The sequence below is a fragment of the Mesocricetus auratus genome, unplaced genomic scaffold, assembly GCF_017639785.1.
Source record: "Mesocricetus auratus isolate SY011 unplaced genomic scaffold, BCM_Maur_2.0 Super-Scaffold_15014, whole genome shotgun sequence".
NCBI classification, from domain to species: domain Eukaryota; kingdom Metazoa; phylum Chordata; class Mammalia; order Rodentia; family Cricetidae; genus Mesocricetus; species Mesocricetus auratus.
In genome coordinates, this window is record NW_024429186.1 from 29403628 (window position 1) to 29424562 (window position 20935).

Genomic DNA, 20935 nt, shown 5'->3' on the forward strand with positions numbered 1-20935 from the left:
TGAAAAAATTCCTCTAAAATCTGACTTTTGCCAGAACTGTGATAAATTGCAAGTCTGTGGCTCCCCAGTAGAACTGACATTAATGCATTCATATTTTATCTCTAACTTTTAAAATATCTCATCTCCAAGAATTGAAAATGATTCTACTCCATCATCTTATTTACTTTATATAATGAAATATGGTAAACTGTACCTACCAAGAGACACTCCAAACGAGTGCTTCCCACCCAATCACAGGCTAACCCACACTGGCTCTCCAGATTTCTCCTGTGCAGGTGAAATATAGACCTTGTTTGCCTAAGTGTCCATGCAGTTGTATGCAAATTAATAGCTGAAAGTTTTTTAATAATCACATTAAAAGTCATTGCTTTTAACAATAAGATAGGCTAATCAAGAGGTAACCATGGTCCCATCCAGAAATGAAGAAAACAGGAAATAAAAGAAATTTTTTATTTTGTCATCCATCTGTCCACTTGGAAGTTTATAAGTGGCTGTGCATCCGAGCTGTTGGCTGTGCCTCATTTCCAGGCTCCCTTTCTTCCTTAGCACAGACCCCAGTTTTCTCACCCAGGTCCTGGCCACTGTGTTTGTGTAACAATTAAACCTTTGTCCAGCCCACTTAGCTGCAAAGCAGTCTCCTTCTTAGCCTTAGTCAATTGGGATTGACGTTGCCCTTATTTGAAGCCCAAAATTATTTTCCCCAGTACCAGATATTGAACCTAAGCTTTTGCCCACCCTGGGCATTGACTCCTACCACTCAGCTATAATATCAGCCCACTTTTAGGTTTTATTTTGAGGCAAGGGTTTCACAAGTTGCTTGGGATGACTGATATCACGATCCTCCAAATTCAGCCTCCCGAGCAGCAGGGATTGCTGGCCTGCATCACCAGACCTGGTGCACAAACTTCTTAACCTGCAACATTTGGCTGGAGACTGTAAAGAGCTTAAAAAGATGCATTCCAACCAGATTCAGCCATTATTCAGGACCTCAAACTAGGAAACAAATTAGCAGAAAAGAAAGAACATAACAAGCCCAGGGGAAAGCGTGACAGAATCCCACAGGAAGCAGCTGGTTCAGGTCCACGTTTGAAGAGCGAGTCCACATGTTCCTACTGGTACGAAAGGATGTGCTGTGTGGAAGAAGCCAAGCAGGAGGCTTCAGGACTCTGTGTCAGTCAGAACACAGAGCAACTCCACTGAGAGTCATACTGAGCCGTGCGTTCTGCCTCTCTCGTTTCCTCTTGGCAGAGGGATTATGGAAACTGAAAAGGAAAAAAAAAGAGCCTCCCATCAAGAGTCAGGTTTGCGAAAGGGAATCTTAGAACACTGTCCAACAAAAAGTCTGGGAAACAATATAGGGCCTACAAGATGACTGAACAGGTAAAGGAGCTTGCTTCCAAGTCTGACAGCCTGGGTATGTTGTCTTTAGACCTCTGTTGCGGAGGTCTAAAGCTTGTCCCAGCTTGTCCCACCACCCTTCAGCCCCAAATGAGCACATGGATGCTATATTAGTTATAAAACTGTTGGCTGGTGGCTTAGGCTTCTTATTGTCTAGCTCTGTCTTAATTATTAACCCATTTCTAGTAATCTAAGTATTTCAATGTTGTCTTATCTTACCAGAGAAGGGTCTGGACCTGTTACTCCTTTGGCAGCCTATATGGCAACTGTCTGCCTACGGTTCCCAGAATTATCTTCATCTCCTAGCCTTGCCCATACTTCCTGCCTGGCCAATCAGCCAATCCGTGTTTTATTCATCAACCAATAAGAGAAACATATACACAGAAGGGCATCTCCCATCATCAGACCTCTACATGATCACTGTGGCATGTATGCACCCTCTCCCATACACACTAAATGAATGGATTATTTTTTTAAGTCCAACAGGACTTGATCCAGCATCATTATCTATAATAGCATAATGGGGTAAGAAAGTCTAGGATGCAGTGAAGCATGTAATTGGGCAAGCAGTGTATGCATTTCTGGGTGATAAGCAAGACCCAGATCAACAGGTACACAGGAAAATGCCTCGATTCTCAGGGTGCAAACTTGAGGCTGGCAAGAGCTATGAAGGAAACCCCTTCTCTTTCATCTCATGGAGTTTTTTCCTGATCCTTCAGCCCAACCCCAAACTCCCACGGCTTTATAACACAATGTTACACTTGATGACAAACTAGGTACAAATACTGGAGTCTCCTTGGATACAAGTTTCATAGGAAGATGACTTGTGTCTGTTGGTTCATTGCAAATCCTCCGGGACCCAGCACAGTATCTGATATACACACAAGATGCTCCATAGACACTCCATAGGATACATGGATCTATTTAGCAAACTCTTAGTTCCCAGGGAACAAGATGGAGAACACAGACCATTTCACAGGAAAGGCTGCAGTGCTACAGCCAAGGAGGAGAAAGTTGATACTGGCAAGAGTGAAGCAGAAGATCCCTCTTTGACTTCATGTGGTTTCTCTTCCTTCATCCCCATCCCCAAATTCCCATAGCTTTATAACACAGTACTATGCTTGATAGTAAACTAGGCAGAGATATTGAAATGTAGATCCTGGAATAGCATGTAGTTACAGCCACCCCCTTCACCAACAGAGAAAACTATGCAGGAGTTAACTTAAGAGGGATTGATGGGCTTGCCAGGGATGCCTTTCCTCCAAAGTCCATTAGTTCAGCTATGCTGGTTATTCACAACCAAATGGTCAGTGTCCTTGTTACATTGATTACTAATTACTTAGAATATCACCCTGGGGAGAGAAAAGTTTAGAGCATGCTAGCATGACCCTTGTGGCTAAATAAGGATATCTCCGTTTGAGAAAGGCCATCCAGGCAAAAGATGACTGGAGACAACCATATAAAAAAATAATACTCATTACACCAAAGTACCAGGGTACTTCCCTCAGTATTCATAATTCTTTGGAGATCTGGGTCAAGTTAAACAGAGACCTGAATCTCAAAATCTTAGATTTGTTTATGTCATTAACCTCTTTGTACCATGAAAACCAAGACACAAGTGCATATTATAGTCCCACAACAGACATTTCTGAATAAACCTTGTGTGAGAAAAATAAATATCCCTTCCCATGTTGAATCTCCCAGATTTTCAAAAGCATCAGGATATATCTTATCTTCATGTTCAGCGTATTCATATTTTTGCCCTTCTATTCTTCAAATGTGGGATATTAATAATCAGGAATACACCTGAATAGAAACTGTCTGTAAAGTTGACTGCATCCAGGAGTGGGAAGCATATTATTATTCAGATAAATGAGATGGTTGAAGGTATCCTAAGGTTTCTTGGTGCATTGTTGGAGAGGTACATGCACTTGTGTGCATACTAGTTGCAGGGGAAAGGACTGTGTTGCCACATGCAATGAGAGTTCATAGCACCTTGCGACAGTCAGTTTTATATGCGTACATCAAAGGATTTCATAGTAACAGCAGCAGTAGCTTCATGCAGTAACTGTGGGCCACACAGTAGGTGTGTTCTTCCCCCAAGGCAATCTCATTTGTTCTTCTCAATAAATGCATAAGCTGAGTAGTATTCTTTCAAAACTCACTGCTGAAACTCTAATCCTCAGTGTAACAATATTTGATACCACCTTTAAGAAGATAATTAATGTCAAACAGATGGTAAGGGCATGTGTGGCATTTGTCCCATAGGATTAGAGCCCTTTTAAGAAGAGTAATGACCAAGGAGTTGTCTATATAGAAGGAGATCATGTGAGAGGCCAGTGAAAAAGCCACCATCTGCAAATTAAAGAGTGGAACCCGCAAAGAAATCAAACTGATTGAAGCCTTGATCTTAGATTTAGAGCTGAAGACTGTAAGAAAGTGAATCTGTGTTGGCAAAGCCACCCAGTCTGTGGCCTTCTGTGTTGGCAGCCCTAGCAGACACATATAAAGATGTATGCAGTAGAGGGTCTTGGAGATGGACTTCTTGAGTTCAAATCCTTCCTGGTCTGCTGTTTATCTTTTGGGGATGTTTTAAGATTTTATGAGGTATAATTTACAAATGATATTTAATGTATTTAAGTTATATGATACAGTATTAGCTACATGATCACACTGTGCAGTGAGTGGCACAGTTGGGTTAACATATCCACCAACTTTCACTCCAGTTCTACCCCCCCCCCAGTGAAATTCAAGGGAGCTGTTAACCATATGGGACATTAACTTACCTATCCCTGATAGCCATAACACCACCTCTCCATTTCCTCTTTCTGGGCTTCTTAACCATGATGCTCTATTGCTTATCTGAAGCAATATCAAATTTACAACAAAATTGCATTAACCCCACATATCACCTCGTGGAAGAGGGAGACAAATATACTCAGTCTATGAAAAAGAGAAAGTCTGTAGTTCTGCTTAATAAACAGGTAATGCAGGTGATCCTCAATCTGGTAAAACTTAAAAGTCACCTAGAACATATATCCAAAAGATGCCCATTCATACAACAAGGACGTCTGTTCCACTATGTTCATAGCAGCATTATTTGTAGTAGCCAGAACTTGGAAGCAACCTAGATGCCCCTCAAACGAAGAGTAGATAGAGAAAATGTGGTACATTTACACAATGGAGTACTATTCAGCAGAAAAAAAAATGGAATCCTGAAATTTGAAGGCAAATGGATGGCACTAGAAGAAACCATCCTGAGTGAGGTAATCCAGTCACAAAAAGAGAAACATGGCATGTACTCTCCCATATATGGATTTTAGACATAGATCTGGGGGAGTGCCAGCATGGCCAGAGAGTCTGGGAAACAAAACCTTCATTCAGTGGCTGATGGAAGAAGAGGCAGACTCCCACAGCTAAACACTGAGCTGAACTCAAGAAAGCAAGTGACAGAGAGGGAGGACTGATGAGCAAAGAGGTCAATACTGGGCTGGTTTAACCCCCAGAAATAGCTGACCTGACAAGAGTTAATTTTTGAATCCCAGACTGATGCCTGGGAATCCAGCATGGGACTGATCCAGATACCCTGAATGTGGGTGTCAGTGAGGAGGCCTAGGTAATCTATTGAGCCTTGGGTAGTAGATCAGTATTTATCCTGAGTATACAAATGGACTTTGGACACCCATCCAACAATGAGAGATGCACTCTCACCCTGAACTCTTGGGGGAGGGTCTAGGCCCTGCCTTGGATGAAATGACAGATTATGGACACCCCCATGGAGGGCCTCACCCTCCCTGGAAAAATGAGGGGATATTGGAGGGATTGGTGGGAGGGCACAAGAGAAGGGGAGGGAAAATGAGAGGGACCTGGAATTGACATGTGAAGCAACCTTGTTTCTAATTTAAATTTAAAAATAAAATATAAAAAAGAGTCACCTAGGGAACAAATCTGTGGAGTGCCTTGAGGATGTGGGGGTGCCTGTGACAATGCAGGGGTGCCTGTGAGGATGAGGGGGTACCTGTGAGGGTGCGCTGTGCCTATCAGGATGATTCCAGAGAGGCTTAAATGGTATTAGAAGACTCTCCCTGAATGTGAGCAGCATAGTTCCATGGACTGTGGTTCTAAGTGGGATAAAATCATGAGTGCTAGTAGCATTGTTGCTCAGTGTTTCTTGATTTCAGAGGCAATGTGACCATCAGTCTCATGCTCCTGCTGTCATGTTTACCCTGTCTTGGTGGAAAGTATCCTCCCCTAAAATGGCAGCCAAAACACTCCTTTCCTTCCTTAAGCTGCCTTTGTCAGGGATTTTGTCACAGCAATAGGAAAAGCAGTTAATACAGAAATAGGACATTGTTTACTATGGAAACTCAGGAGGGAAAAAGAGATAGCTTTGCCTCCAAAGCTACATAAAATCCATAAACCATCCCCACATCACTCATAGTGATCAAAGCCCCCATCAATAGATCCTGTTTGCCATCACAGATTAATCCAGAAATAAACACTGTTGTCTCACCCCAGGCAGACCAGAATATTTACCAGTGGAGACTGAGGACAATCAAATCGTAAAAGTTCCTACAGTTTCTGAGGATATGACACATAATTTTACAATTACACCTTTTACCAACTTATTTTTATTGGATTTTTTCAGAATTTCACACAATGTGTTCTGATTATATGCACCCCAGCTCCTCCCATATGTATCCTACCTGCCCAATTTTGTATCTTCGTTATTCAGTCTACCAAGTCCTATTTGTGCTACCTATATGTAGTCTTGGGTGTATGGCCTTCCCCTGGAGTATGGTTGACTTACCACTACTCAGGTAGGAGTGCTCACTTTCCCTCTCCATGCTGGATTTTAGTCTTGCTTAATCTCTCATGGGTCTTGTGCATACTGTCATAACTGCTGAGAACTGCTGAGCTCATATGCACAACTGCCCGGTCATGTTCAGAAGATACTATTTCCTTATAGTCACACACCACCTCCAGATCTTACCTGGTTCCCAATTCTACAACAAACTCTGAGCCTTAGAATGAGTATTTGTTTTGATTATAGGTGTTCCATTTAACTGAGCATTCTGAAGTCCTTCACTCTCTGCACCTTGTCTTGTTGTGAATTACAGTGTTAATCAACACTGGTTGCAAACAGAAGATGAAGAATCAACATCTCTGAAAACATCAGAGTAGCTGCAAAGTCTCTCTAACGAGGGTTGAGCAATGCATTAACATATGACTACAGCAACAAACCATTTATATTCTATTTAATATATGTCCATTTATCAGAGTAACAGTCATGGGTTCTTCACTAGGGCCTATGAATGTCTAGCCCCAGGTTCTTAGCCTGATAATGGTTCCAGATCTGGGTTTCATCACATGGAACCATATTTAAATTCAGGCAAAGAGTGGCTGGTTACTCTCATGACATTCATGCCACTGTTGCACCAGCAGACATATCTTGCCAGGCTAGACATTTTGTAGTTCACAGGATTCAGCTGGGTAGGACTGACAATTACTTTTGTCCTCAAAAAGTGTGTATAGAATCTCCTGCCCTATACATAGGACCAAACCAGGTATCCTGAACGTGGGTGTCAGCTAGGAGGACTGGACAGTCTATTGGGCCTTTGACAGTGGAACCAGGATGTATCCCTAGTACACAAACGGACTTCGGAAGCCCATACCCCATGGAGGAATACACTCTTAGCCTAGATACACAGGGGAAGGCCTAGGCTCTGCCCCAAATGACTTGACAGATTTTGATGATCCCTCATGGAAGGCTTCACCTTCCCTGGGGAGTGGAAGGGGGATGGGATTGTGGGAGGATGGGAAAACAAGAGGGAGAGGAAACTGAGATTGATATGTAAAATAAGATTGTTTCTAATTTAAATAAAATGTATATTTTAAAAAAGCTATCCCATAGGGATGAAACTTACAGGTCAGTACCAGTTGGATTTCTCCATGTTCTATATGAAAGTATTTGGTATCTTCAGCAATAAAGTCTTCCTGTCAAGTTCTGGGGAAGAACAAATAACATTGGAGATAGTCTGTAATGTTTGAGAGTCTATAGGTCCTTATTGGTTAACAACTCCAAAAGATCTGGGTTTTTTATTCATCAGCCTGTGGTATCCAGCAGGGTATTCTTGCTCTATCATAGGGTAACTCTATGTACACACACACACACACACACACACACACACACACACACACACAAACACACACACACACTGCTATAATAGTAAGTTTCCATATTACTTTTTTGAAATGTGTTTAGTGTTATTTATCCATGCCCATATTCCCTCCTCCAATCTGCCTTCCAACTCCACCTCAATGTAACCCTTCCTGTCCTATCCTTCTCTTTTTAGTAAACCTCTCTAAAGTTTATATATATATATATATATATATATATATATATATATATACATATATATATATATATATCAGAACAGCATATCCTATCTTAGATATAACCAAAGTTCAAGCTGATCTAATGTTCAAAAGAAACCAAAGAAAACCACACATAGCTGCTTCTGGCCATTATTTTAATCCTCTTTTCATGAAAATGTAGCCCACAAGAGGGTGGATGGGAGCAAATGCCTTCAGTATCATTCAACCACTGGAAGGGATGGGGCACCATGTTCCCAGCCGATTTTTTTAAACAAAATAAATGCCTGCTTCCTTCCGCATGTCGCAATAGAACTGTTTAGTGATACAAAATTTTCCCCATTCATATTCAGCTGCCTGTACTTCATTACTGTCTGCAGATGCTTCCAGCCACGGATCACACCAGCTCTGTCACTCAAGCACTCCTGCCATTGAGCCTGAGGGTAGCTATGGGGGGTGGTGAACATTTACCTTGAATGGCTGAGAAACTCCCTCTCCCCGACACCCAATCAGCCGCCTAACTCAAGTCTGCCCCCTGTTCCTTTTGATGTATCTTGCATCTGTTTCTCCCTCTTTCCTCCTACTGTCACTATGTTTGCCTGGAACATAGACACTTCCTGCCTAGGCCATTGCAGCAGCTTCTTCTTTCCTCTGGGTCTGGATTCTCCCTGTGCCTCCAGAATACGACCATTGATGTATGCTCTCCCTCTCCCTCTCCCTCTCCCTCTCCCTCTCCCTCTCCCTCTCCCTCTCCCCCTCCCCCTCCCTCTCCCTCTCCCTCTCCCTCCCTCCCTCCCTCCCTCCCTCTCTCTCTCTCTCTCTCTCTCTCTCTCTCTCTCTCTCTCTCTCTCTCTCTCTCTCTGTCTCTGTGTGTGTGTGTGTGTGTGTGTGTACACATGTTTGCACATGTACAAGTATACACAGGATGTCACTATGCAACTCAGGCTGACCTCAAATTCACAACCCTCATGCATCAGCACCTTACAAATGAAGCCAGACACATACCATGACACTGGGCCTCCCCACTGGTTTTATCCATCCTCTCTTCAGAAACTCCCAGTGGTTATCTATATTGCTCAACAAATGATGTTCCCTACTACTTTCGTGAGGATTCTCTCTCTGCCCCTACACGAACCCAGTGTTTTCACCAACAAATTATCCAACAAACTCCAAAGATGCTGGACATCATTTCTTTTAGAGATTTTTACCTGTATGACTTCCCTTCTCTTTAGTGACTCCCTGTCTTTCATTAAATTCCCATTGACTCTATAAGGACAAATTCTTCACTCATTCATCCCTCTCCTCATTCAGCAAGCAGTTCATGAGAAGCAGGTACCTTTTGTAATGTCCTGGGGAAGTGGTTAGTGCACAAGTAAATGAGATCATCTAGTTATGCTGTTTGCTAGCTAGTTCAGGAAAGAGATAAATACATACTCATGCAACTAAAATAATGACCAGAAATGTGGTAAGGACCCAGAGCACTATCAAGAAAAGATAGGAGCCAGGCAGTGGTGACACATGGCCTTTAACCCCAGCAATTTGAGGCAGAGGCTGGTGGGTCTTCATGAGTTCAAGGCCACCCTGGTCTATAGAGTAAGTTCCAGGACAGCCAAACCCTCTCTTGAAAAACCAATAATCAATAAAAATAAGACAGGAAGAGTATTATTAGACAACCCCTTCTAGAGTAGGAAGTCAGGAGAGAGAACTAAAGAATTGTTTTACCCTTGTTTCTTGAGCTGGGGAGACATGGGGGTCAAGGATGTCAAAGAAAGTAGATTCAAGATTCAGAAATTAAAGAACAGAAAGAAGTCACCTTGTTATGATGACACATACTTTCACTATTCACCTACCTCCTCTACAAGCACAAGAAGGCCAGCGGTGTGAAAATGAACTGTTTGTCCCATCATAGATCCAGATAAACCAATGGATGGTGCAGCTAACAGATAAATACCTAGAGCCAGCTAAGTAGCAGAACTATAGACACTTCATATGTATTCACCCAGACCATTCTGAAGTTCTGAGATATGTTCTCTCAACTGTTCTGTGAACTCGCAGTACACACACACCCATACACATGTGTTTATGCACACACACACAACAAGGAATATTTGCATGAATGTTAATTAAAAGCAAAGGTAAGTGCTAACAGACACTGGGAGTTCAGACTGCTCAAATTAATTGTTATTAACTGTAGACCCTTCCTCACTCCCTGTCCCTAGCTCCCAATCACAGACAACTCCCAGACTTATAGCTACAATGCAACTAAGGCCAATATCACCCAAATTTAAAGAACCTTGGAGACAACTGATTCTTTGGGGAGATCCCACTGGCCTCTCCTCCCTTACCCTTCTGAAGACTGTGATGGTTTTAACTAGGCTCCAGGTCTTCCTCCATATTTCTACTATAGATCCTACATCTAGGAACAGCAGTCACAGAACCTGGGTACTGGCCCTCAAAGGACGGCAAGACTCACATTAGGAGAAAAAAACCTGGGCTTCCTTTCAGCTTTGAAAGGGATAGGAATGAAGTAGGAAGGAGACCATTTGAGAAGATAGTAGAAGTCTCCAAGCAAAGGAAACAGACCTGGTAAGGCCCTTGGCATTGCATGTAAAAAATATTCTTCAAAGTTTGGCTGGAACATAATGAGTAAATGAGGCATATGGGGACCAAAGAGATTGGCAGGGCATGGGTGACTATAGGAACTTTCCAAACACCATGCAAAGTCACTGATGGATGTTAAGTCAACCATGGTACCTTGCTTCTCTGATCTTAAGGTGAGTTACCTATTATCCAGTTCAGACTCACCACACATACAGGTCATCAACTCCCATCTGGACTGTCAGTATGGAGCCTAGCCATCTGCATTTTTAGCATTATACGTAATGGTGCTGACCTGTAGCAATCTGTACATACCCAGAGTATGGAAAATATTCTCCTCACACAAAATCACAAAGCATATTTTATAGTTGTTATTATTTCACTCAGGGAGAAATTAGGTTGATTTTGCCCAAATATGTCTTTATTTAAGCCAACAAAAAGGGCAAAATCAGTTGCTTATTTGATGACCCCCATCAACACCATTACCCGTAAGAACTCATTCCCATAAATAACGCAGGGACTGCTGGGAAAGGTCTGCTTATAAAATGAATGTTATGCAGTAGGAGGGTAACTGGCATCAGTAGCAAGTTTATTCCCAATTCTTGAGTTTGCCAATTAAATATGTTTAAATAAGAGTTCCAAGGAGCTAGGGCAGTAGTTCTCAACCTGTGGGTCTCAACCCCTTTGGGGATTAAAAACAACAACAACAACAACCTTTTCACATAGGGTGCTTAAGACTATCAGAAAACAGTGACATTTACATTATGATTCATAACAGTGGCAAAATTACAGTTATGAAGTAGCAATGAAAATAATTTATGGTTGGGGGTCATCACAACATGAAGAACTGAATTAAAAATCACAGAATTAAGAAGGTTGAGAACTAGTAGCCTAGGGAGATGAATCAGTTGGTAAATCTTTGTCATAAGGACTTGAGTTTGGATTCGTAGCACCGTCATAAAAGCCTAGTGTAACAATGTATACTTTCAACCCCAGAGTAGCGTGAACAGAGACATGATTATTCCTAGAGTTCATTGACCAGCCTGCCTACCTAACTGATGAGTCTTAGGTCAATGAAAAAGTCTGTCTCAAAAAACAAGTTTGAGAATGATTGAAGCAGACAGACAATGTTGACTTCTAGCCCCCACATGCACGTGTACATATGCATGTACCCACACAAACACACACATACACAGCTTGTATGTAGGTGCATGCGCGCGCACGCGCGCACACACACACACACACACACACACACAGAACTCTGGATCTCAGCTTGGGCTTCATTTCCTCAACAGGAATGCCATCCATGATGAACACTGGTCTAGTAAACCACACGGAACTCTGGATCTCCGTGCTTAGCCAGCCTGGGCTTCCCTTTCCTCAACAGGAATACCATCCACGATGAACACTGGTCTAGTAAACCACTGTCCTCCCTGGTGATCACACAGGCCTGGAAGAGGCTTCGTGCCCGGCTGTAGCACTGCCTCCAGTGTTTGAAGCCTAGGAAGTCATAATCCCAAATGCCATACCTCAAATGTCAAAATTGGAAAGATTAAATCCCCACCCAAAATCAGGCATCTCTAAGAATCAAACACTCAAAAGCCACCCTCCTTAATTAAAATTCTGAATGCTGAAAATTCCAAAAACAAAAACAGTTTCAAAACGTAAAAGGAATAATAAGGTTGAGTTATGTGAAAAAGACTGGTGTACTTTTCATTGTACACAAGATAGAAGCAAGGTTATTCAATTATATGATTACTCAATTGCCTCCATACCTTCACAGCTATCCATGTTTGCTCCAGAAATTTCATTTATGGAAAAATTAAAAAGAAACCCATGAGGGGTGTAGTGGCACATACCTTTAATCCCAGAACTTGGGAAGCAGAAGAAAGGTATAACTCTGTGAGTTTGGGGCCAGTCTGGTATACATAATGAGTTCCATTTCAGGACATCCAGGACTATATAGGAAGATCCTGTCTGGGGGAAAAAGTGAAGAAAAAGAAACAAAGAAGAAATCATAAACTCAAAAGTGTTTCCTAACCAAAGATGGGGAAGGAAAACTCCCCCATGTTTGGAACATGATCACTTGTGACTTATTCTTGGTTAGTGATTTCACTGTCAAGAACATACATCTTACATTTACCACTAAACTAGCAGAAAAACCAGTAGCACACATTTGACTTCAGCTAAGAGATGGCTTTTCAAAACTTTTTCTATTGGTTTTACTAAGTACATACAATCCATGGCCCTCTTGGGTCAGAAAACTCAAGAAGGTATCTGCTTTTTAGTGTATTCATGACTGGAAAAAGCAAAGCACTTGATACATACTTATTTGAAATTTTAACTGAATCCCCAAATCACAATGACAGATTTGGTACCAAGGTTCTCAAGGGTGAGATTCCGAGGTGTTATCAGTGAAGCATTTTCCCCCATTCAGCACAGTGCATCGGGTAAAAGGAGTCAAACAAGTGCATGGATTGCACTACAATATAGGGATAACAAAAATGTTAGTTTCAAAATGTATCTTCCAGCTGATGAAGTTCCAGAAGCTTCTGTGGAATTAAAGCAGCGTTTGTTTGAAGAAGAGAGCAAAAGTACTGACTGGTTGCAAAGTAATTACATGCACAGTAGGATGAGAAAATGCTTACACAAGGGTGTTGTCATCCAATCACCAGCATTGTTCCCATAAAATCTGCTGCCTGTATATGAGTGCATGTAGAATGAATTCCCATGTAGCTAAAATAACACCAAAGCATAGTAGAGACTATGGACACATTTAATAGGAAATGCTCACAGTATACCAAGTTGCAAAAGAATTTCCAAAACAGCCTCACCATGAAATGAGGAGGAGACTATGAACACACTCTCCAAGAAAAGCCTTGCTCTGAAAGACAAAGAGTAGTTAGTTGTTAAAGGGCAAGCTTCAAACCACAGTTAAAGGGCATTGGTATCATCCAACTCTTATGAACCTCCATGTAAGTGTCTATGGTCAATCCATAGAATATCCTTTTATGTCAGGTGACAGCAAAATCTTCATCAACTGGACCTAGAATCACCTGGCAGATGGATGAGGCACACCTCTGGATATGTCTGACTCCAGACAGGATCAACTGAGGGAGGAATATGGACGGGCCAGGGCCCTGGGTAGAGTAAAAGGGGGAAAATAAAAGAATCCCCAAAGTGCCAGCATCCCCCTTTTGCTTCCTGGCTCGTCACGATGCAAACTGAGCTGCCCCACCAGGCACAGTGGAGTAAACTTCATGAAAAAGTGGGCAAAATACCTCTTCCCTCTGTTACATTGTTTCCTTCAGATATTTTTATCACCATAATGAGCGAGTTTTCTTCTTGGTAGTTTAAATTGTCAGCATTATTTTCTTTAAACTCCTTTTGCCATGAATTTCATCTTCACATATTTCCCAGTACTGGATGTATAGATTGTGTAGGGATTCGTGAGGGTTTCTAATTAGCTCCTTTTGCCTTTTTGAAAAATTGACTCTGTAATAGTACATTCTCCCAAGATTAATTCTGAAAGCATTGTGCATATTCATAAGCATGTTGAAATTTTCTCAATAAATGAAGAGATTTCCTTTTTATATGCTCAAGAAAGATTTAAAAAATTTCTGAAGATCTTAGCTCTTTGAACAACTACTTAAGGGGTGGTGATCCAAATGTATTTTGACCCCCCTAAAATATCACCAGTCATGGCATTTCAGATGGTTATAAAGCTAGGTACACATAGTTACCATCCACTGTGATACATGTTTATGGATTTTAATTTTGATCATGTGTTTATTTTTTGTAAGTTTATCCTATTAATAGCTTGTATTTTATCTTGTATTTTTGTTCAGCTGTCAATTATATATCTGCATTTTATGATTTTTATTGTGATGTAGTCTCTGAAACAGCCAATTACATTTTTGTTTCTCAATCCCTCTTTTACAGTAAGAATATACCTATAAGAGTTTCTTTTTCCAGGTTTTAGTGTGTGTGTGCATGTGCATGAGTGTATTCTTGCATGAATGCATACATGTGGAGGCCAGAGGACAACTTTCAGGAGTCAGTTCTGCTCCTCCAGTGTGGATACTGAGGATTGAATCCAGATCCTCAGGCTTGCACGGTTAGCACCTTAACACACTGAGTTATCTCATCCCCAGAGATCTGTCTGTAGAATAAATAATAAAGGTACCCTTAAGACAGACACACCCAGAAGACAGCAGCCAACCAGGCCTTCCACCCAGGTCATGATACTCATTAGCCTGAAATTGTTCAAAAGTCAGAATTATTTTATACTTGGTGTAAGACTACCTTGAAGCAAAAGTAACTTTGTATGCCATGCAATCTTAGCATGGACAGCAGGGAACAGCCCTGTCATGTTCCCATGGTGACAGCACCAGGTGAGTGACAGATATCCCAAGGCATCAAATTTCCATGGGTCAAAGGCTGCTCCTGGATTTGTTCTCTCCCTACCCCGGTCCTTGATTCTTTATAGTGTGATGATTTATCTGTGGAATGAATGTGGGAGAAGGAATGGAATTGGCTTTGCCCCACTCTACCAGACCTAGCCTTCAGACAGGCTCCTCTCTGCTTACTTACACAGCAAACTTTCTGAGCTCCTTCCCAGTTATACCAACAATTATAACAGCAATCAGCATTTACAGAGTTCTTGTAATATGGTAAACACTGATTTATCAAATCCATTTAATTCATGTTAAAGTTATTTAATTCTCACAGTAATATACCACCATATTATTAAATACATAATTATGAATTATATACCTGTTTCACAGGTAATGCAACAATAATTCAGAGAAATCAAACAACTTGTTCAAGGTTTCAAGTGACACAGTTAAGATTCAGACCCAGGAGGTCTTGCTCCAGCGGCCTTACTTGGAACCACCTTGCTATACCGTTTCATGGGATTTTGCAAGTAGGAGATGAATATTACAGGGATAACATCAAACAGGGCAGATGTTTCAGAGATTCATGCTGGGGCTACATGTTAGACCATGTTCTACTCAGTAATGAATGCGAACTGCTACAGACTTCAGATCATGATCTTTCATTACCCTCATAAGCTCAGAGGAAGGACAAACGACACAGGTTGATGCATCATTTATGTGTGCCAAGGCTATCTGGTAAACCCACATGAAAGGAGAGTCAGCTTCCTGCCACACACTCAGCTATTACCCTGATTCATTCATATTCAACACCATAGGCAGCATAGTCCAGAAAGAAGATGGGTAACTAGGTAAGCCATGTGATGTGTCTTAATGAGAAAATTTTAATAGCAACAATACATATTTACCTACTACCAGACACTGCTCTGAGGTATTTTTGTCCTATCATCTCATTTAATCCACACTACACCCCAAAGAAAAACACTATTGTTATTGAATCTGACGAATGAAGAGACTAAGCTAGAAACTAAGGCATATGCCCAGGGACACACACCCATATGTGTGATGATGCTGAAACTGGAAGCCATACAGGTGGGCCCTTAATTGTCAGGGTTGATCCCATGCTCTTACCTATTCCCTCAACCAGAAGTAAAAAACAGAGGGAAAAAAGAGAGAAGAAATGAAGCAGGCAGAAGCCCTAGAGTGAGATGGGAACCCAAACCCTAGCTGTGACCTTACTAGTAAAAAGAAACATGTTACTTTTAATTTCTGAATCCTCATTTACTCTTATGTGGGACAGGATAAGTTCTCTTGCAGGATGCTGTTAAGAATTGGGTACCAGAATATATGCCAAGTGCCCAAGAAAGCTGGGAAACCATTCAGTGGCATCTCCTCCCCAGCATCAAAACCTAAGCAAGCAAAGTTGTCCAAAACCTCATTTGTGCCTTGCAGGAACTCCCTGACTGACAGAGCTGAATGTGACATGGAAAGGAGTTTAACCTAAAGCAAGACCCACAATGAGAGAAGGCTGTCCCCTGGGCCGCAGAAGACAGAGGACAGCATGATTTCTGAACCTGGGAGAGTTATGAATCTTGCAGGCTAAACAAGAGCCTGCCACATGAAGAACAGAAGGTACTAGCCACCCTAACTCAAAAGCCTTTTACTGGTACCATCATCAAATTTAATCCCAACATTCAGAGTTTGTCTTCTTCCTGTGGCACTGAGGGAAGCTAAAAATATCTATTCTGATAATGATTCATTGAAGGACATCATAAACCAACAGTTGGAGGGTTGACCCCAGCTATAGGCTGCCTGTGAATTGCATCCTAAACTGTTATTATTTTCTCATAACAAAATTAGGAACCCAAGGAGCTGGTTTATATTCCAAATGCCTAAAGATGATAATTCATCAAAAAACGTGTTTTTGTTCTGCAACTAAGGTGATGTTGGAGAAGGATGCAGAATTAATCGCCCAAAGCTATAAGTCACCTATTTATTTCTTGATGAATTTACAATGACGAAGTGTGATTGTCTCAGCCCTTATCAACATACACACACACACCTTCCTACACACATATGCACATATACCTGTCTATACAACACACATACACACACACACACACACACGCACACACACACACAAATACATAGTCTCAACAGAACTGTGAACCAGGAAGTTGATCATGTCAGTGACAACATCATCATGGCAATAACAATAATGTGGCCTACATTTCAGATTCTATACCAAGTACTGATGGGCATGGTTATGCTCAGTAGGTCATATTGTTCTCATTCTTGATCAGGTTCCAGAAGGAGGCTCACAGGAATGAATTATTCAAGATGCAGAAGTAGTAAGCAATGCCAAACCTCAAGTCATGGGGAGAGGTCAACAAGACTTCAGAAAGTAGGAAGTTGAAGAGCAATAGCTGAATCCACATACAAATTACACACAACAGCATATTCCCCATCCAGGAGTCCATGAGGAAACCAAGTCTCCCCTTTATCACATCCTTCAGGAGATGACTTACTTGGGATAAGGACCTCCCAAAGAAGTCTGGGACCTTTACATTCCAGACCTCTGACCCAAGCTTGAAAATAAGACTCTATACAAGTAAAACATAGATAATCTATCTCAGCTCTCATGTTAGGCAGTGATCTAGGAGCTAGCCAGGTAGCACTGAGCAAATGGTGATGGGAGATGGCAAAACATACTAAGTGAAGATCTGAAGTAGGAAAGCACTAGGGATTTCCAGGGAAAGGTGAGAACGGTGTCTGACTCTAACAAGAAGGTCACAGACAGCCTCGTGTGTGGCAAGAAGCAAGATGTGAAAGTTTTTAGGGAGCAATGGAAAGAAAATCTTTCAAGCAGAGGGTTAAAGCAAATGCAAAGGCACTGTGGCATAAACATGTCTGGTGCAAGGACTACCAGGGCTGGGACAGGGTGAGCAATAAGATAAGACCAGAGGCATGGAGGGATGAGGAGGCCTGAGACCTCTGTGAGTACTTTGGCTTTATTCTAAGTGAGGTGGCTCACTGCTGAAGGCTTCCAGACAGAGGGCTGACATAAAGTGAGTTAAATTTGGTCAGCATTATTCTGGTTGTTGAGTTGTAAATAAAGTTAAATGGTATGAAAAAGGACATGTGATCAAAAGGTGATCATAGAGACCCAGGTAAATATACTGGGGTGGGGGGCCTTTGGCCATGGTATTGGCAGAGGAGGATAATATGAATGGAAAGGGTTGAAGTCCCAGGAAGCCATCAAGTGCGAGGCCATGGAACTGAGTGGTGGCATTTGACTTTTCACTCTTGTTTCTTTGCTTTATTGGGTGTGGGGGTTGTGACGTTATGGGATAACTATCTACAAGAAAAAGAATCCCTCTTCACATTTAAACCAGTTGCAATCAATCCATTCCCCCAAAGGGATTGTGCACCATTCACATTACACCTCCCCGCCCCACCCCAGGAAGCAGACACCCCAGTAATCTGCAGAAACAAAGGTTTCAAGTGAAAGTGAGCTTGTCCAAGACTACACAGCTGGACCAGAGCACCACTGAATCCCAAGCCCAGCTCTCTCCAGTGAAGTTTGCCAGAACTTTTTGCCTTGGCAGTTTTGGCTTTATGGAAGTTCATTCCAACAAATGCCTGTCTCTAGGGTAAAAGTCAGGCCTGTGCTTGTCTCTGGCATGCAGCATCAAAGTCACAACCCTCGTAGGTGTCTCAGTCACAACACAGTTGGGACAGGTGCAGCCACAACATTGTCTCTATGGGACAATGAAGCCTCTGTACCCTGGGAAGGAATGGGAGCATAGGTTTTGATCTCTGTGGGTCCCGCTTCTCCTTGGTTCTCCCACACCCGTCAGCCTGTCCTTCTCCTGGGAAACTGATCCAATTCAGTTCCAGCCCCACTGAACTGCAACCCAACATCCTGACCTAGTGCAAAAGAAGTCAGTGTAACCAAGGGCCTCAGCTGAATGAGGCAGCATTGGCCACCAGCAAAGAAATCATAAAGGAATCTCTAGCATGTGCCATGGGAGGGATTATCACATGGGCTCTTGCTTTTTATGAAATAGGGAAAGTGGAGTTCTCTAGTTGACTGCATTTTATAGTCTTTCCTCCATTTATATGAAAGTTGAACATCTGATCTGGCAGAGACTTCTTACATTCTGGTTTTTTTAATGCCTTTGTGCTCCTCCCTGAGCCTCCCTCTGTAGAAGGGACCAGAGGGCTTGGCTCATCACTTTGCCACCACCACTACCCCAATACATCCTAGCCCTTAGCATAAATCTGTTGAAATGCCTCCTAATTTTGTCTGTGCACACACACCGAGGAAGCTCTTCCTTGTAGGCTTATTAAACCACTTGCTACATTCCCTACAGTCTCTTAGTTGTTTCTGAGATCTGAGTCTTTTCATGGAGCTGGCCTCTCTCCATAATACAGATTAATACTCCCACCTTGAAGCCAAGAAGATGATGTCCCCCAGAGAACCAGAGGACCAGAAACATGTCCCATTAAGTTTCAAACCTCATACTGCTGTTACTATTGCCCTGAGTGTCTGGGCTCTGAATCCAGGAAGGTGAAAGACTCAGAGGCAGAAGCAACCATGTGGAGCAGAGCAGTCACTTTTTACTAAATATGGTTTCACCAGAGATTATATTCATGTACCAATTCTGACTTGGCAGCTATCTTCGTTACTTTCCTGTTGCTGTGAAGAGACACCATGACCAAGGAAGCTCATAAAAGAGAGCATTTAATGTGGGGTTTGCTTATAGCTCCATGGCAGGGATCATGGCAGCAGAAAGGTACACATGGCACTGGAGCAGTAGGTGAGAGCTTGCATTCGAAAGCCTACTCCCAGTGGCACACATCCTCTACAAGGCCACACCTCCTAATCCTTCCCAAAACAGTTCCATCAACTGGTGACCAAGCAACCAATATATGAGCTTATGGGGGCATTCCTATTCAAACCATCATAGGAGGCCAAGAATAAATCTAAAACTCTTCCTTTTTAGCAACCCCCAGGTGATTTCCTTGCTTCTGGTCCATACACATCATTTTTAGTAGCATGATTGGAAAGGACCCATGGGTTACATAACTTTGACTCCCTTAACCCCATCCAAGTGGGAAAGATCAATATTTCCAGGACATAATTTGAAGAATTTAAAGCTCTCATGATGCTCCTAGAAAACAGAATGTGCTATGGTCAAGGTTGGGTGGACTTGGAAAATACTGCATGCCGTATGTGTATACCACTCTTGCAAGCAAAGGCTCAGTCAAGTCCTATTCAACTATTGTGTCCCATTGTGCTACAACAGGATGGATGCCCTCTCAGAGTTATGGGACAGTTAACCTGGAAATAGACTATATGACCACTCCAAAGTGCAGAACCTCTTAAGGCTTGACTCTGGGTTCTTGAGATTATCTGTAAAAAGGAGGCAATGAATCCATCAATTTCCAAGCTCTGAGGCTATAGCCATTTAGTATATAGTACTGGGGATAGTTTAGTCATTTGCCTTCCAAGAGAAAAGGAAGACACCCAACTTCCCCTTAACTTTGCTCCTTTGCACAGAGGTGGCTGGGTGGATCTCTCACTACATACCTCTGCATGTCTGTCTGTACAGAGCCGCATATCAGACCTGTAGAAAGATATTTCCTGTTGCTGACATGGTTTGTACATTTCCAGCCACTAAAGTACCAGCTACATGCCATCCTGGTTGTAATAACTATTTCTATTCAGGAAGGGTCTTACTATCACTTATGCATGAATCTACCCTCTCAAATACCCCTTCTCCTATTTTTTTCCAGGAAAGCAAGAAAGGAGTTGCCAGGTGATCCTTGGATCCTTGAATTCAAGCTCTGGAGGCTGAACCCACATCAAGGTGGTACTAGAAAAGGGTCCTCAAGAGGGCTTCTTCCAGTGCCAGAAGGCTGACCACAGAAACATGCTATGGTCAAGGGACAGTTCTTTCAGGACCTCACCCATGTTAAGGAGTTCTCAGAAGGATATCTAACAGGCTGTGAATTTAGCAACAAAACCCGGGCTCCTGGTGGGCCTGTTTTTGTGGTTTTTTATTATATATTTTTAGGTTTAAATTTAGATTAGAAACAAGGTTGCTTCACAAATCAGTTCCAGAACCCTCTCCCTTTCCCTCTGCTCCTCCTGTGCCCTC

At 42.2% G+C, this 20935-nt stretch overlaps 2 long non-coding RNA genes across 2 annotated transcripts in view; both read right to left on the minus strand.

The window, feature by feature from the left end:
• Positions 1-436: 436 nt before the first annotated feature.
• Positions 437-12269, minus strand: LOC121139463. Its single transcript, XR_005876419.1, has 3 exons — positions 12231-12269; positions 7326-7405; positions 437-1262 (listed from the first exon to the last, which is right to left on the minus strand). It is a non-coding gene; the product is annotated as an uncharacterized LOC121139463 (long non-coding RNA).
• Positions 12270-12307: 38 nt separating this feature from the next.
• Positions 12308-20935, minus strand: part of LOC110343510 — an 83498-nt gene continuing 74870 nt past the window's right edge. The window contains exons 4-5 of the long non-coding RNA XR_002385813.2: positions 13206-13255; positions 12308-12348 (exon numbers count right to left, since the gene is read on the minus strand). This is a non-coding gene — a long non-coding RNA (uncharacterized LOC110343510). The remainder of the gene's footprint in view (positions 12349-13205; positions 13256-20935) is intronic.